Source organism: Chiloscyllium plagiosum, unplaced genomic scaffold, assembly GCF_037043375.1.
Source record: "Chiloscyllium plagiosum isolate Xiang-an unplaced genomic scaffold, Cpla_swu_hap1 HiC_scaffold_2, whole genome shotgun sequence".
Classification (NCBI taxonomy): Eukaryota; Metazoa; Chordata; class Chondrichthyes; order Orectolobiformes; family Hemiscylliidae; genus Chiloscyllium; species Chiloscyllium plagiosum.
Genome location: NW_028270140.1, coordinates 50,469,630 through 50,486,957, shown reverse-complemented (window position 1 = coordinate 50,486,957; position 17,328 = coordinate 50,469,630). Strand labels below are relative to the sequence as shown.

Here is a 17,328-nt window from a genome sequence, read left to right as displayed (position 1 = left end):
GGAAACAAACTAACAGTCTGGGCGAGGAGTTGTTCCTTCCTCTCGGTACAGAGAGAGTGTGTGAGAGGTGCACATAGGAGCCCGTGACATGGAGAGAAGGGCTGTCTATCCTCCCACCAGACCACCCGAGTCCTTCAACCCCACTTCCTTATGCCCTCCTCCTTCACCGACTCCCACATGTCCCCCTCCAGCTCTGCCTCCCCACCCCCGTGCCCCTTCCCCCCACCCCGTACTCCATTCACCTTCCACCCCTTTCCTGACCAACCTCACTTGCTCCATACCACACCCCTGCCGTCTCCCCCCGCCCCCGCTACCCTTACTTCTACTTCATCCGGCCCTTGCCCTTCTTCCCCTGCCCCAATCCCCAACCCCTTCATTCACCTTCCACTCCATCCTGCGTTGCTCATTCTCCCCTGCATCCTCCCTCCCCTCCCCCTCCTTCCCTCCCCTCCCCCTCCTCCCCTCCCCTCCCCCTCCTCCCCTCCCTCCCCTCACCTCCTCCCCCTCCCCCCTCCCCCTCCCCTCCCCCTCCCCCTCCCCCTTCCCTCCCCCTCCCCCCTCCCCCCTTCCCCCTCCCCTCCCCTCCCCCCTCCCCCCTCCCCTTCCCCCTCCCCTCCCCTCCCCTCCCCCCTCCCCCTTCCCCTCCCCTCCCCTCCCCTCCCCTCCCCCTCCCCTCCCCCTCCTCCCCTCCCCCTCCCCTCCCCCTCCCCTCCCCCTCCCCTCCCCCTCCCCCTCCCCTCCCCCTCCCCTCCCCCCTCCCCTCCCCCTCCTCCCCCTTCCCCTCCCCTCCCCCTCCTCCCACTCCCCTCCCCCTCCTCCCCCTCCTCCCCCTCCCCGCCCCCTCCCCTCCCTCCCCTCCCCCTCCCCCTCCCCCTCCCCCCTCCCCCTCCCCCCTCCCCTCCTCCCCCCTCCCCTCCCCCCCTCCCCTCCCCCCCTCCCCCTCCCCTCCCCCCCTCCCCTCCCCCCCTCCCCTCCCCCCCTCCCCCCCTCCCCCTCCCCTCCCCCTCCCCCCCACTCCCCTCCCCCTCCCCCCCCTCCCCTCCCCCTCCCCCCTCCCCCCCTCCCCCTCCCCCCTCCCCCTCCCCCCTCCCCTCCTCCTCCCCCCTCCCCTCCTCCTCCACCCCCCTCCCCTCCCCCTCCTCCCCCCTCCCCTCCTCCCCCCTCCCCTCCCCCTCCTCCCCCCTCCCCTCCCCCTCCTCCCCCCTCCCCTCCCCCCTCCCCCCCTCCCCTCCCCCCTCCCCCCTCCCCTCCCCTTCCCCCTCCCCCCTCCCCTCCCCCCCCTCCCCTCCCCTTCCCCCTCCCCCCTCCCCTCCCCTCCCCCTTCCCCCCTCCCCCCCCCTCCCCCTTCCCCTCCCCCTCCCCTCCCCCTCCCCTCCCCCTCCCCCCTCCCCCCTCCCCCCTCCCCCTCCCCCCTCCCCTCCTCCTCCACCCCCCTCCCCTCCCCCTCCTCCCCTCCCCCTCCTCCCCCCTCCCCTCCTCCCCCCTCCCCTCCTCCCCCCTCCCCTCCTCCCCCCTCCCCTCCCCCTCCCCTCCCCCCTCCCCCCCTCCCCCCCTCCCCCCTCCCCTCCCCCCTCCCCCCTCCCCTCCCCTCCCCCTTCCCCTCCTCCCCCCTCCCCTCCTCCCCCCTCCCCTCCTCCCCCCTCCCTCCCCCTCCCCTCCCCCTCCCCCCCCCTCCCCCTCCCCCCCCCTCCCCCCCCCCCCCCCCTCCCCCCTCCCCCCACCCTCCCCCCCCCCTCCCCCCTCCCCCCCCCTCCCCCCCCCCCTCCTCCCCCCTCCCCTCCTCCCCCCTCCCCCCCCCTCCCCCCCCCCCCCCCTCCTCCCCCTCCTCCCCCCTCCCCTCCTCCCCCTCCCCTCCCCCTCCCTCCCCCCTCTCCCCTCCCCCCCCCCCTCCCCCCTCCCCCCCCCTCCCCCCCTCCCCCCCCCCCCCCTCCCCCCTCCCCCTCCCCCCCCCCCTCCCCCCTCCCCCTCCTCCCCCCCCCCTCCCCCCCCCTCCCCCCCCCTCCCCCCTCCCCCTCCCCCCCCCCCTCCCCCCCCCTCCCCCCTCCCCCTCCCCCCTTCCCCCCTTCCCCCTCCCCCCTCCCCCCTCCCCCCTCCCCCCTCCCCCCTTCCCCCTCCCCCCCTCCCCCTCCCCCTCCCCCTCCCCCTCCCCCTCCCCCTCCCTCTCCCCCTCCCCCTCCCTCTCCCCCTATCTCCCCCTCCCCCTCCCCCTCCCCCTCCCCCTCCCCCTCCCCCTCCCTCTCCCCCTCCCCCTCCCTCTCCCCCTATCTCCCCCTCCCCCTCCCCCTCCCCCTCCCCCTCCCCCTCCATCTCCCCCTCCCCCTCCCCCATCTCCCCCTATCTCCCCCTCCCCCATCTCCCCCTATCTCCCCCTCCCCCTATCTCCCCCTGCCCCCCTTCCCCTCTTTCCTCACCTTCCCCTCTTCCCCCTCAAACTCCTCTGCTCTCCACCCCCTCCCTCTCTCCGCCCACCTCCCACTTCTTCCCTCCCTGTTGTCTCCACTCTCTCCTCTCATCTCTCCTCTGTGTACTTGCTCCTCTGCCCTTTCTGCTCCCTTCCAGGCTCCCTCCCTCTCTGAGCATTGCCAGCCAACAATCCTTCAAATACCGTCCACCTTTTATGCCTGTTCTCTGCTCCATCAGCTTTATCCACAGCTCCAGCAGGCGCCAGCTTATTGTACTATCTGTTCCTGAAGACAACCTGGGGCCATTTTTGAATGTAAAAGTTGCATTGCATTTATGTCCATGCTGCTCTGTTTTCAGGTATATTTTTGCAATGCTGAGTTGTTTCTAAATATAAATTTTGTTCCATTAAATACTAATACATGTTTAATAAACAGCTTTGTCCTGTACCTGCAGGTAATTTTGAAATATTGTAATTTATCTAAGAAGTTTTGCATTGATATAAATAAAATAAAGTCTTGCTCACAGAAGTAGGATGGAAGATGAAGTGAACTCCCCTTCCTGTGAAAAATACAAACAAAGATTAGAGGCTCAACTGATTATTTAAAAATATACCAAACTCTCTGACTTTGATCATTTTTAATCATTTTTACAAGCACAGGTATGACAATTTGGATTCAATTATTGGTGATCAGAGACAAGCCTGTGATCCAGTAAATAATTGTGCTGTAACAGCCATCCCATCTGTGCAAGCAGCACTGATTTTAACAGGTGTATGATTTTTCTGAGAGAAGACGCACGTGAAATATAGACCAAATCTTCAGTGAGACATTGGTGTTGAAAAAAGCCTTTACATTTTCTTCTCCCCATCTTTGCTTATGGAACCTTTATTTTAATCTGGTTACAGATGTTTCTGATAGCTTTTAGAATTGAGGCAGTGATGTGTTTGTGAATCAACTGCACGTTTTCCTGAATGGGTAACTACAACCATTGGGCGGAATAAAGTCAGTGCTTTAAAAATTTTCACTCATAAATTATCAATGATTTACAACCCCAGAGCAAAAACAAACCATTTCCTCTGACTGGCTGCACTGAAAGCTTCTCCGTGATGGATATACAGTAACACACAAATTTGATGGTGATTTTTAGAGCCATTGAGCTGTACCTTCTTCAGCATTTAACCAAGGGCTCAGTCTGGAATGCAGTGGTTACATTGCTAGTTCTGTAACAAACAATTTTGTCCAAGCACAGCCTAAAATTCCCAAGAAAGGACTTGGTAAAATATAGTATTGAATCACAAAAGGTAAAGTTTTGACCAATACATAGCCTGGAGAGCAGCTTGCATTGTATTTGTGTCCCTTCATCAAGGCAAATGCTATCTTGATTTGAAGTGGTATTCAATGTCTCTAACATTGTGTTCATGCAGAGTATTATTTTTCTCTATGATTGATGAATGTTTTGGTAGGTGGAGCATTTCGATGCAGTCAAGACTGAATAGCACACAACAATTCCTGCTCTACTCAGTTATTCCATTTTAAAGCTATGTGACTATATTTAGCATTACAACTTTTGCTGCATTTGCAGTTTTCTTGAACTTTTCAATCCAAAATAGTTCCAATTTTTTTTTAATCTTTGAAAATGAAATTGCTTTGCTACAATGCTGTGAAAACTTCTATTTTTCTGAATGTTATGAATTATTTACCCCTATCCTCGTGTACCATTCATTTAAATCGGAAAAATGAAGCCAGTGGTAAAAAAAACAAGCGTAGCCAAATTGGCAACAATTACATTTAATCAAAAGATTTGACATGAATTAAGGTTTAATAAAATGGGTCATCAAAGAGTAAGGAACAGAAACATTTATTTGGCATGTTCGAAGGCGTCACAAATATTCAAGTTCAAAAGAGCAACAAATGTGAATTTTCTCCTGAAGTAAGTCAGTCAGTAAACAAGGAATGTTGAATAACTGTTCTGAACATTGATCTGAACATAACAAGATCTTAGGAAATAAGAGTGTAAATTGTGGCACAATAAGTTTTCCAGTTGGTTCATATTGTTTTAAAATATGAATTAGAAGCTGAAAAGGAACAATTGACTTTCGGAGGTAGCAGTAACAGTTGGTGAGTAACCTCCCTGCAGGATCAAAATTTGTGCTCGTTCTGTTCGAAAGTGAATCTTACTGTTAAGGAAGTGCTACACATTCCACAAGTAAACCAATGTTCACCAGTTTGCCATTTCACTAACTGAATTTAGCTTTAAACCATCCATCAGTCTGTCCAGAGTTCTTTTGTCGTGCTGATTGTTCAGACTCAATAACTAGTAAGAAGACTTAAGCTCAGCTTTATATTTACAATTGATGTAATGCTTTCTAATAGCTTTTTTTTGCAACAATGTGCTATAATAGCTAATTTTTGTTAAGATTTCTTTTTTGAGGAAAACGAAGACTTACATGTATGGAAATATTACCTGACGTCACTTTGAATATTTATATTACAACCAAGTGCTAAGTGCAGGTCAATTTTTAAAAAGAAGTCTGTGCTTTTCTGAATATACAGAACAGATGTGTTCACTCAGAATTCAAATTTATACATTTAAATGACTTTATCATTTTGAATCTTACAATTAAAGTGTTAGTGTTGTTCCTGATAATTGACACATCCTGCTGTTCATCAGCACCCAGTTACAAAAAAAAACAGTTCTAGCCCTTGCCACATGCAGCTGTCCGTCTCTGAAAGATTAGGTTTCATATGTGGTGATGAATGCTGGATGTCTGTAGCCAGTTGTGAGGTTTGCACGGAGGTCAGTAGTATTGATGGAGATCAGGAATTACAAATGCTTTTTTGTGCAATTTTGCATGTGGTGCCTTGAAAATGTGCTCAAACCTCTTGTATTGTTGGGTCTTGTGAAAGTCAGTAGTTAGGCAGAGAATTGATCACAAAAGTTGTGGATAATGGACTGATTCAGTGCCATCATTGTCTGTTTTAATTTCACTGAAACTTCTTGTTTGAAATATTTACCTTGAGAATGAAACTATAGTGAAGGATTTACTTACACTCTCTCTCTGACTGGTGGAAATGTGTGAAGACATACGATGGCAGGTACAGCATATCCTTTTCTTTCGGAGACAGTGGTAGCATTTCTGTGCTTCAGCGTTCATCATATAGGATTCTGTGTGTGTTTGGTCTGATTGTGCAGGGACATTGCACATGATCAAACTTGCACATAATGAGACATCTAAATAGAAAAATGAAATTAAGATTTTTTTAATATTGGTTGAATCTCTAAGTGAATCTCTAATGTGAATAGACAAGACCTTTTTTTCAAAAGGTTAAGGAATACTGTGAATGTTAAAATTGTTTGCTGTGTGTTTGGTGACCTGAGTCTTTGTTTGATCCAGCTTGTAAGAGCTAGCTGCTAATTATCCTTCACAGTTGGAAGAGCCTCTACAGCACTAAATCAGCTGGTTAAGAGATAGAAGTGTCGGACATAGCAGCTTTGGGTGATCTGAATGTTCTTTTTTAACGAGAAGCATGCACCTCAGTTTAAAAAAAAACAAGCATCGCTTTCTGCAATGAGCAAAAGCAAGTCCCCAAGCGACCGAGAGGTTCTGTGGATAGAAGCAGTGATGGTAGGAGAACACTGCTTGGAGAGCCATCTTACAGAGTGCTTCTGTCTCACTCGTGCGCTCGCTCTCTCTCTCTCTCTCTCTCTCCCCACCCACCTTCTCTCTTTTCATCTCTTCCACTTCTTTTCTGAGATAGTAGTACACTGATGGCTGTCCTCCAATATCTTTCAGGTAATTTAAACACTGGAATGAGAGTGTTCTTTTTACATTTCACCACTGGCATTTTGGCTGGATGTGCTTAACTATTTCCTGTATAGTGGCTGGACTAAATTGTGGACAGATTTCTGGTAATAAGAGAGCACGCTGTACCATTAGTAGTAAGTGTGCCCCTAATTTTGCCGCTTCAAACAATGTGTTCGAGATGTACAGAAAATACGTGATTAGATAGTTTTGTTGACATACTCGTGAATTGGGTGGTCTTTCCAAAAGTGATGCTGTTCAATCATTTCTATTGCTATTTATGTGAGAGGTACATTTGAAAAGTCTCTGCATAACGTTCAGAGACTTAACAAGTTTTCTGTGATTTTAGCGTTTCATTAAAGAGCAGGACAGAGCATAGTGGATTTTATTTGTTCCATTTATCGTGTGGGTGCACTATTTTCATGTTTCATTGGTTTTCATGTTCCGATTCCGCTATTTACATGTCAGGTGCCCTGTTTTCGACCCAAACTAAACACTAATTTTTAAAATTTCATTGGATTGTTGAATTTTTGATCTGGTTTCAGAAAGCATTTGTAATGACCAATTTGAAATGGATTTCTGCCTATCAGTTTTTAAGGGAAATTGAACCCTAGTGGGGCAGTCTTTTTTCTGTGTGTGTTCCATGCTGTTCTGACTGTTTAATTACAGCGACGGTTTCTTGATAATTTGCTTCTCCTCTGGCTGTTGCGTTCTGTGGTAGTTTGGGTCATCAGGGATCTGGGGAGAATTCTTTTTGTTCGTGCTACACGTACGGATAAATGAGCTCGCGGTTTCAGTTTAATTCTTGTCCAAATTACATCATTCTCTTTTTTTTTAAACTGATGAAATTGCTATGGAGGCAATATGTGTTGTTTTTTTCCACCAGTTCTCTGCAGGGGAGTAAACTGGAATGTCAAACAAAATGTCAAGAAATAACAAATGAAGAGATGATATATAAGAGAATGGTGAATGGTTTGGATAAACTTAAGATGCATCTGTAGGTGGCACTGTTAAGGTGGCTTATTAAAGCCAGTAAATGTGCACTATATAATTTTGGGCCAGACAATGGTTTTATTCTCTGGTTTCTTGAAGTCCATGAGGCTCGAACCCTTCACCAGAAATATCACCAAAATTCTGAAAATAACACCATTGAGCTTGACCTTGCCCAATCTCTTCAAGAGAATATGAAGTGTAAATTTCCTTCCTGCACAAAATTGTCTTTAAATGACAATTTAACAGAGTGACTGTTTTGAAGTCAATGTCTCTCACTGAAATAGAAGAATGTTTAAAAACATTGTAGTCTCAGTCACCTTCCATTCTGCATAACCAAACTCTGCATCATTGGCAGCAACCAGGACTTATTTTTGGGAGTTTATAACGCAGAAGCTTTCTCCTCCATTCTTGTTGAACTCATCCATAGATTATAAACATATGAATTAGTAGCAGAAATGGTTGACTTGGTCTTTTGAGTATGTTTCGCCATTCAATAAGAATATGACTGAACTGATTTCCCCACATTTCTAGCTGTCATGATAAATTTTCACTACTTGCTGATCTGAATTGATCTACTTCTGCCTTGAAAATACTCAAAGACTGTATCCACTACCTTTTTTGTGGGAGGATGAGAAAATCTTTTATCTCACCCCTGTTATAAATGGGGGATCCTTATTTTGAAACAGTGACGTCTAGTTCTTGATTCTCCCACAAGTAGAAACATCCTCTCTGTCAATGCTCCTTGGAATCTTATATGTTTCATCAAAGGCAATTTTATAAAACCTGTTGGATAGAAACCCAACCTTTCTACTTTAGTCAATTTGCCCTTTCTGTGCCATCATTACCCATCCCATGCTCTGAACCCCAGCATCTTCCTTTCCATTGTAAGGAAAATCTGATCATAATTAAACTTAATAAAATCTCTTCTTGCTGGTTAAGAGGAGGGATAGGTTAATAAAATCACTGGGAGGATGAACCAACACTTTTAAGGAATATTAGCAGTCCCTGTAATTAAACAATAGGCCAAGTACTGGGGGTAGGTTTGTGCACAGCGCAGAAAGCGAATAATCTGTTGGTTGAGATAGAAATGTTACTTAAGGAACTCGGAACTTTTCTAAATACTTTTGGAATATTGCATGCAATTCTGGTCTCCTTTCTATCAGAAGAATGTTGTGAAACTTGAAAGGTTTCAGAAAAGATTTACAAGGATGTTGCCAGAGTTGGAGGATTTGAGCTGAAGGGAGAGTCTGAATAGGCTGGGGCTGTTTTCACTGGAGTGTCCGAGGCTAAGGGATGACTTGATGGAGGTTTATAAATCAGGGGGGGGCATGGATAGGATACAAAGACAAATTCTTTTCCCTGGGGTGGGAGAGTCCAGAACTGGAGGGCACAGGTTTATGGTGAGAGGGTAGAAATATAAAAGGGATCTAAGGGGCAACTTTTTCACGCAGAAGATGGTGTGTGTATGGAATGAGCTGCCAGAGGAAGTGGTGGAGGCTGGTACAATTACAGGCATCTGGATGGGTATTTGAATAGAAAGGTTTTGGAGGGATATGGAGCAAGTGCTGTCAAATGGGACTAAATTAGGTTAGGATATGTGATCGGCATGGACGAGTTGGATCAAAAAGTCATTTTCTGTGCTGAACATCTCATGAATCTGTGACTCTAAATAATTAAGAGTGTTTTTTGGTCTTTCACCAGTGCTTCACCACCCATGATTCCGTTGTGGAAGGAGGTCTATGACCAATAGGCTTGGGGCAGTGGGGGGGGGGGGTGTCAGAGAGGGATTGAGGTGTGGCACAGAGAAGGTTTGTGGGGAATGGTTTCTTGAAGCATATGGTAAGGGGCAGGGAAACCAACTCATGTGACCAATGACCTTCCAGGATGAGTTTCCCTTCCAGGACAAGGCCTTTTGATTTTCAAATGTTGCCTTGGCTCTTGTCTCCTGCCTGCCTCAGCATTGTCTACCTCTCCTGGTGGTGCCTGCTGCAGCTGTCACCTGTAAAATAAAGATCCACTTCCCTCCACACCACTCCAACACTCCCCACTCACCCATACCAGCAGGATGCAAGTGAAGAAATGCATCCACCTGAGACCAGGAAGTTAAATTTGTAGAGGGGTTGCCTCTTCTAATTGTCTTAACGCTTGGTGGCAAGTTCTGGACTATGAGAGACACAACTCTTAAAATGGTAGAAATGGCATTCTTACATTTGAAAAATGCATATAGTGTTTGTCTTGTGACTTGTTAGCCTTGACCCCTGCCCTTCAGGTGGCTACTGGGAATGAAGTTTTGGGTTTTGATCACTGGCCAGGTCCCAGAGTCCCTGCGCACCAATTAAGTGATGTTGCTAAACTTTGGAATAGGTTGACAGCGCATTGAAAATAAATCAGCTTCCCAGTGGGTCATGGCTAATGGCATTTTAATTTCCCTCAAGAAAAATTCCATTTACTGAAAAGACTGAGCTCTACTTTAAATGGCCACAGAGCCCAGGAGGGTTCCAGACTTGACACTGGGTTCTTTGCTGGGAAACAGTCAAGAGCAGCTGTTAAGGCACTCCAGCTGGTCTCCGTGCCCTCAGGGTGGAAGGTGGAAAAATTATTCATCGTTTTCTCTTTTCTTTCCTCTCTCTCTTTCCTGAACATCGGCCTAGTGATCCTGTTGAAAAGTGTGCATGTGGATATCGGGTGGGAAGTGGATAAGTCCCCATCCTGATCGTCAGGCTGTTTTCTGAATTGTCAGCAATTTTTAGCTGTAATGGAACATCAGACACTCTGTTGTTAAGCCACTGTACATGAAACTATGTTTCAGGAAAGGAGGCAATAAATCTAGGATAAAATGAAATATAAAATTTAACATTTTGTGAGAAACGTTTAAAAATGTGTGATCTTCTTTAACAACAAAAATTTGCAGGAAAGAAAAGAGTAAACAGGAAGCCACTGAAGTGTTTAATGACTTTTATGGCATAAACTTTTTAAAGTTTAATGCAACTTTTCTTTCTGCTTGAATAGTTTTATTACTGTAATGTTCAGCTTTTTTCAGCTTCGTGATGTGAAAGCTGAAAGCTTTAACACAAACGGCCCAGGGAGCTTGCAAATTGCTGGCGCAGTCAAAAGTCTCAGGGCTAAATAGCAGATCATACATCCATTTTTCTTTTAACTGTTATCTGTGTCCAAACATTCCTTTGAACATCCTTCAGAATGCATTCTCTTTCACTGAAGCGCATCAAATCTCGGTTCTGATATGTTTTATTTTAAAAATGACAACCAAGTTAAATGGTCTTCTTTCCTCAACAGAAATAATGGTAAAGTAAATTCATGAGGCTGCTTATGATTTGCTGGTGGCAAAATGTAACATTTGAAATAGAAAAAAGCACAAGACTCATGGGAGGTAATGGAATTCAATAGAGTTATTGCATTACATTACGAGAAATCAGAAGTGAATGAAAATAGTAACATAGGGACAGGAGCAGGCTATTTAACCCTTGCTGCGGCCTGATCCTGGATGACGTCCTCCAGTTTATGGTTCCAGATGGAACACCCCAAATGGTTAAGCTCTCAGATAGAGGGATGAACTGGTCCCTCTTTTCTTTTATTCACCCACCACCTCAGTTGGTCATTACAAGAGTAATTTAAAATTGATCCCTTCCCTTGTGAAAGTGGATCATAGAATCTTGTGGCCATCACAGTTGCTTTTCAATAGCCTTACATTAGAGTTGAACAATTGATTTTGAGATTCTTCGCAGGTTGACAGAAATTTTGTTTGTCATGGTTTCTTTTGATAGTAATTGTCTGGCAGCACTTGAACTGAGAGTAGTTTTTCCCTTACTTTGCCTGGAGTGTAGGGATAATTAACTGCTATTCATAATTTTATGGACGAGACCAAACCCCTTCAAAATATTCAGAAGATAGTCTGGACCCAAACGTTTTCTTATTTTAAAGGGAAATGTGAGGTGTTACATTTCAGATTCAATTTGATTCGTCAAACTACCTGATTTAAAGCAAAATACACCTTATTCATCAACTCTGGTTAAAATGCATTAAAAAAACCCAAAGGAATTAGAATAAATTAACTCTATTGGAAAATTGCACAGACTAATAAATACAGTAATTATTACTAATTAACTGTTCCAACATAGTAACATCCCATAAATGCACCCTTGACAAAAGGCAAATTCAGAAAACAGATTGTCTCATGTGCAACTCCAGTAGCAGGAACAGAAGCCCCATCTTTTGGCTGTCACCGGAAGGAAAAAAATAGCTTCCACTTCTTTGAGACCTCAAAAGCAATTGCTGAAAGCAAAAACTAAATATCTTAGTTCTGTGGGAGCTTGACCACACCCATTAAGGCTGCTTCTACTGTTCCAACTTAAAAAAAATCAGAAGACTCACAAATTGTTTACTCTAGTGGCTCTGGAAGACTACTCGGCATCTCTGCCTTAAAACGTCTCGTCAGAAAAAAACAGAACGAAATACACCTCTTAAAGCCACAGTACTATCACAATAAACGGACCTTCACAGCATATTAGGAGAAAGTGAGGACTGCAGATGCTGGAGATCAGAGCTTAAAAATATGTTACTGGAAAAGCACAGCAGGTCAGGCAGCATCGAAGGAGCAGGAGAATCGACGTTTCGGGCATAAGCCCTTCTTCAGGAAGGGCTTATGCCCGAAACGTTGATTCTCCTGCTCCTTCGATGCTGCCTGACCTGCTTCACAGCATATTGGTCCACACACTAGGTCATCAGCTACTAACACACACAGTCCATGGTTTAAGCTCGCTTTTAATTTTTTTTTGTTTATCACTGGAGCAATAAAACAAAATGTATCCACAGGAAACGACTCCTTGCTCAGACAGTGTTGTGTAGCTCAGCCTCTTATTACCTCTTCCTCCGCACTCTTTTCGTTTGAAGTTTCACTGAGTTTTTACAGGTGTGACATTCTCGAATTTGTCACAGGCACGAAATTTACATCTAGTTACCTTTTGGCTTTTAAAGAAAAACCTTGGAATTAAAAGTTCAGAATATCCATAGATGATCTGGGATTACATTCATGATAATCAATAGTTTATTATTCTTTCCTGAGCCCTGACCATGAGGATTTGCCAGGCAGTAGGGTTTCTTCCATGAATGGCAACAACAAATTCCCACTTCCAACAGCATCAATGGATAAATAACAGCACAGTACTCCTGGTTAATTTTGTACTTTACAGCCTGAGAGATAGGAGACTTATTAAGGGCAGCAAACTTTCTGGACTTGGGTTTGAACTGGAAACTTTTCTGTTTTTTTATTTAGTAAATAGCATCAAGGGCACCCTACAACATAATTCCTTGTGTGAATTGAATTGAATTGAATTGAATTTATTGTCCCATGTACTGATGCACAGTGAAAAGCTTTGTCTTGTGAGCAATACAGGCAGATCACCAGAGTTAAGTAGCATAGATAAGTAAATAATAGGTAAACCACGGCAAAAACAAAAACACAGGTACAGGTGAATGTTAAGTGTTTGAGAGTCCATTCAGTATTCTAACAGCAGTCGGGTAGAAACTGTTGTGAAACCAGCTGGTGCGTGTTCAGGCTTTTCTACCTTCGCCCTGCTGATAGATGTTGTAGAAAAACATTGCCAAGGTGGGATGGATCTTTGAGAATGCTGGCGGCCTTTCATTGGCAGCGGGCCTGGTAGATGGATTCTGTAGATGGGAGGTTGGCCTTTGTGATTGTCCAGGCCGAGTTCACCATTCTCTGTAACCGTCTCCGATCTTGACTGTTACAGTTGCCTTACCAGGTAGTTGATACATTCAGACAGAATGCTCTCGGTGGTGCACCTATGAAAGTAGGCAAGGCTATTTGCCAAATTTCCTCAGTTGCCTAAGGAAGAAGGGACGTCATTGTGCCTTTGTAACCAGTGATTCCACATAAAGAGCCCAAGAAAGTTTGCTGTTGATGACCACTTCCAGGAGCTTGACACTCTCCATTCGTTCCACCTCTGTGCTGTTAATGTGTAGAGGGGCATGAGTGACATCCTGCTGAAAGTCGGTAATGAGTTCCTTGGTTTTGCCTGCATTGAGAGGTAGGGTGTTCTCAGTGCACCATTTTTCCAGGTTTTCCACCTCCCATCTGTAATCTGTTTCGTCGTCATCTGAGATTCGACTGAGTATGATGGTATCATCGGCGAACATGTAAATGGCATTAGTCTGGTATTTGTCGATGGGAATACAGTGAGGGCAGTAGGGGGCTGAGTACGCACCCCTGGGGGGGGCTTCAGTGTTGAGTGTTAGTGAAGATGAAATATTGTCCCCAATCTTCACTGATTGTGGCCTGTGGGTCAGGAAACTGAGGTTCCAGTTGCAGAGAGTGGGACTTCATCTGAGATTACTAAATTTAGTAATCAGTCTCGAGGGGCTAATAGTGTTGAAGGCTGAACTGTAGACAATGAGTAGGATTCTTACGTGGCTGTTCTTGGTGCCAAGATGTTCTAGGAGGAGTGAACGGCAAATGATATGGCTCTGACGTGGATCTGTTGGACAACAGGTAAATTGGAGTGGGTAAAGAGTAGTGGGGAGGCTGGAGTTGATTAGTGCCATGATCAGCCTTTCAAAGCACTTCATGACCATTGAAGGTAGGGCCACTGGGTGGTAGTCATTGAGATGTGCTACATGAGCCTTCTTAGGCACAGGAACGATGTTGGCCCTCTTGAAACGGGCTGGGACAGTGGCCTGCTGCAGGGAGAGGTTGAAGATGTCAGAGAAGATGTGCAGATCAACCTCTGTCAGTTGATCTGCACATGCTCTGAGTGCACAGCCTGGTACTCCGATTGGTACCAATGCTTTCCTTGGATTCACACAAAGGAAAACTGATCAGACATCTGATGCAGTGACTGTTAGGATAGGTTCGTCAGGACTTGTCGGAATAGACGATCTGGGAGGGATATGTCAGTGTCTGGTATTTTGCACTGTCTCTTTTTAGAACCTGTGATGTCATTCAGTCCTTGCCATAGTTGCTGTGCGTCTGTCTGGGTCTCTAGTTTGGATTGGTATTGGTCCTTAGCTGTCTCAATGCTTCTGCGAAGGTCATATTTGGATTCCTTACATTTGAGTGGGTCTCCTGATCTGAAGGCCTCATGACTGGTTTTTAGCAGGTTCTGTATGTCCTGATTTATCCAGGGTTTCCTGTTGGGGAACACCTGGATTGATTTCCTCAGTATGCAGTCCTCCACACACTTGCTGATAAAGTCTGTGAAGGTGGTGGTGTATTTGTCCAAGGTACCTGCGCACTGTTTGAATGTGACCCAATCAGCCGATTCCAGACAGCACCAGAGTTGATCCTCTGCCTCCTTTGACCTACACTGGACCTGTATCCGTGAGGGGGGGTCTCCTGCTTGAGCTTTTGCCTGTAAGCCGGGAAAAGAAACACGGCATTGTGGTCGGAGTTCCCGAAATGAGGGCGGGGTTTGGAGCGGTAGGCATCTTTCACAGTGGTGCAGTGGTGGCCTAAAATATTCGGGCCCCTGGTCGGCGACGTAATGTTCTGGTGGTACTTGGGCAACACCTTCCTTAGATTGGCTTGATTGAAGTCACCAGTTACAATAAACAGGGCCTCGGGGTGTTCCGTCTCCAGGGTGTTAGTGGTGAAGTACAGCACATCCAGAGCTTCCTCGACCTTTGCTTGTGGTGGTATGTACACAACAGTTAGTACAGCAATGGTAAATTCCTGTGGTTGATAGAAGGGTGACACTTGATGGTGAGGAATTCAAGGTTTGGGGAGCAACGGCTGCCCAGGGTTGCAATGTCCGTGCACCACAAGTTGATTAAATGGCAAACCCCTCCACCCTTTGTCTTACCCGAGGAATCTGTATGTTCCATATAATGAACAGAAAAACTATCAGCCTGAAGTGCACAGGGAATGTATGGGTTAAGCCAGGTTACTGTGAAGCAGAGTGTGTAACAGTCCCGCAGTTCAAGCTGGAAGCTGAGCCATGATCTGAATTCGTCCATCTTGTTCTCTCGAGGTTGTACATTTGCTAGGAGTAAGCTAGAAAGTGGGGTCCTGAAACTACGTAGTCTCAGTGTGTAAGATTATACGCAATATGAAATGCTTTTTTAACTTTCAGTTACTCTATGAAGTAGGATGGCTGCAGTGGATAGTAAATTACAGTAGTTTATGGATACTTGCCAATGCCTCATTTGTTATTTACTAAGTATTTATCAATTAAATTTGTGCTCTCAAGTTTGAAATGTGTAAACTAAGATAAATGTAATAAAACTAGTTTCATTAAGAGTGAATGGGAGGTAGATCCTTAAGAATTAAAGGCTGATTTTGGCTTTAGATTTTTTAGATTTTTCTTATTTTTTTCTTGAAGCAAGGTTTGATGGAACTTGTTCAGCTGGAGTGGACTCTGGGTCCTGTTTGAGTGCACGATTCTCTGGATGCTTCTATCGTAAAATAGATTATGTGGTTTGGCACTAAGCATTGCAATCTATGAAGTTTCAAGGTTTTAACACTGATCTTTGTTAACTGCATTGATTTCATTTGGAACCGATCAATGGACCTTTGAGTTTCCTACTGTCTCCAAGGCTGGCAAAAATTGGCAGGTGTCTTTGCCTCTGTCAAGGGTTGCTGGGCAATGACTCATGCTTAAACTGCACCTTTGTGAACAGTAGATGAGTAGGTTGAGATTGATGCAATATCTGCCATATTTAGATAGTTTATCAGCTTCCATTTTGCAGGCTTGAAGCATGCCAACATGCATCAGTGGCAGTCCCTTGCCTAATCTGTGTCTTCAAGAGATACTTGCAGGTGGTGGTGTTTTCATGTCGTGTGTTCAAGTCCTTCTTGCTGATGGAGGTTGCAGGTTTGGAAAGTGATGTCAAAGCAGTGGTTTACTGTCGTTAGTCTAGAAGATGGTGCACACTGCTGCCACTGAGAGTTATTGGAGTGGGTGAATCTTGAAAGTGCTGGATCGGGGCTAGTCAAACAGGCTCCTTTGGCTTGGATGATGTTAAACTGCTTGATTATTGTTGGAGCTGCTCCTATTCAGTCAAATGGAGCATTTTCAACCACTCTCCTACCTTGGGCCTTGAAGTTTGCTCAGTTCTTTTGAAATATACTTTGTTCTGGTGATATCTGATTCATAGGAAATGCAAGTGCTTGGTATGGCTGATGAGTAAGAATTTTCAAAAAAGCCCAGACTGTCATGGGAAGTGTAGGCTAGGTAGATTACCTTGGAAAATGCAAGGTTACAGGGATAGGGTGGGGGGTTGGTGGTCGGATGTTTTCCAAAGGATTGGTGTGGACTTGATCGGCTGAATGGCTTGCTTCCACACTCAGGGATTCTATGATCAGTTATTCCTCTTTCGCCTTCCCCAGTTTAATGTGATGTTTACAAATGTTATACAACAATGATCATCTTTTAGAGAATTGTCTTGAAGAAAAAAATCCCAGAATACAGAGGATGTAACAACTTAATATTATAATTTTGGACTGAGATGAGCAATTTCAAAGGATGGCAAATATTTGGAAATCTGTACCTTGATATCTGTGGAGGCTTAGTAATTGAGTACATTCAAGACTGAGATCACAAGGTCTTTAGATAGTATTGACACCAAGTTAGGTGAAGATAACAGAGAACATGGTGCTGAGCATGGTGGTCATCACCAAGGAGAAGGTGCTAGAAAAACTGAATGGCCTGAAGGTGCATAATTCACCTAGACCATATAGACGACACTCCAGAGCTCTAAGGGAGATAGCTGAAGAGATAGTGGAGGTGTTAGTGGTGATCTTTCAGGAATCACTAGAATCAGGGACAGTCCCAGAGGACTGGAAAATCGCTAACAGTGCACTCTATTTAAAAAGGGAGTAAGGCAACATTCGGAAACTTCCAGACCAACTAGCTGAACCTTAGTTTTGGGTAAGATCCTGGATTTCATTGTGAAGGATGAGATTCCTGAGTACTTGGAAGTATATGGTAAAATTGGGCAAAGTCAATATGGTTTCATCAAAAGAAGGTCATGCCTGACAAATCTGCTAGAGTTCTTTGAGGAAGTAACGAGCAGGTTAGACCAAGGAGAGACAATGGATGTCATCTACTTGGACTTCAAGAAGGCCTTTGACAATGTGCTGCACAGGAGGCTACTGA

At 45.8% G+C, this 17,328-nt stretch overlaps 1 protein-coding gene across 24 annotated transcripts in view; it reads left to right on the top strand.

Annotated features, from left to right (window-relative positions):
• The window catches only part of LOC122562121 (receptor-type tyrosine-protein phosphatase delta), a 2,484,958-nt gene that overhangs the window by 1,901,122 nt on the left and 566,508 nt on the right, over window positions 1-17,328 (top strand). The gene's annotated exons all lie outside the window — the stretch shown is intronic.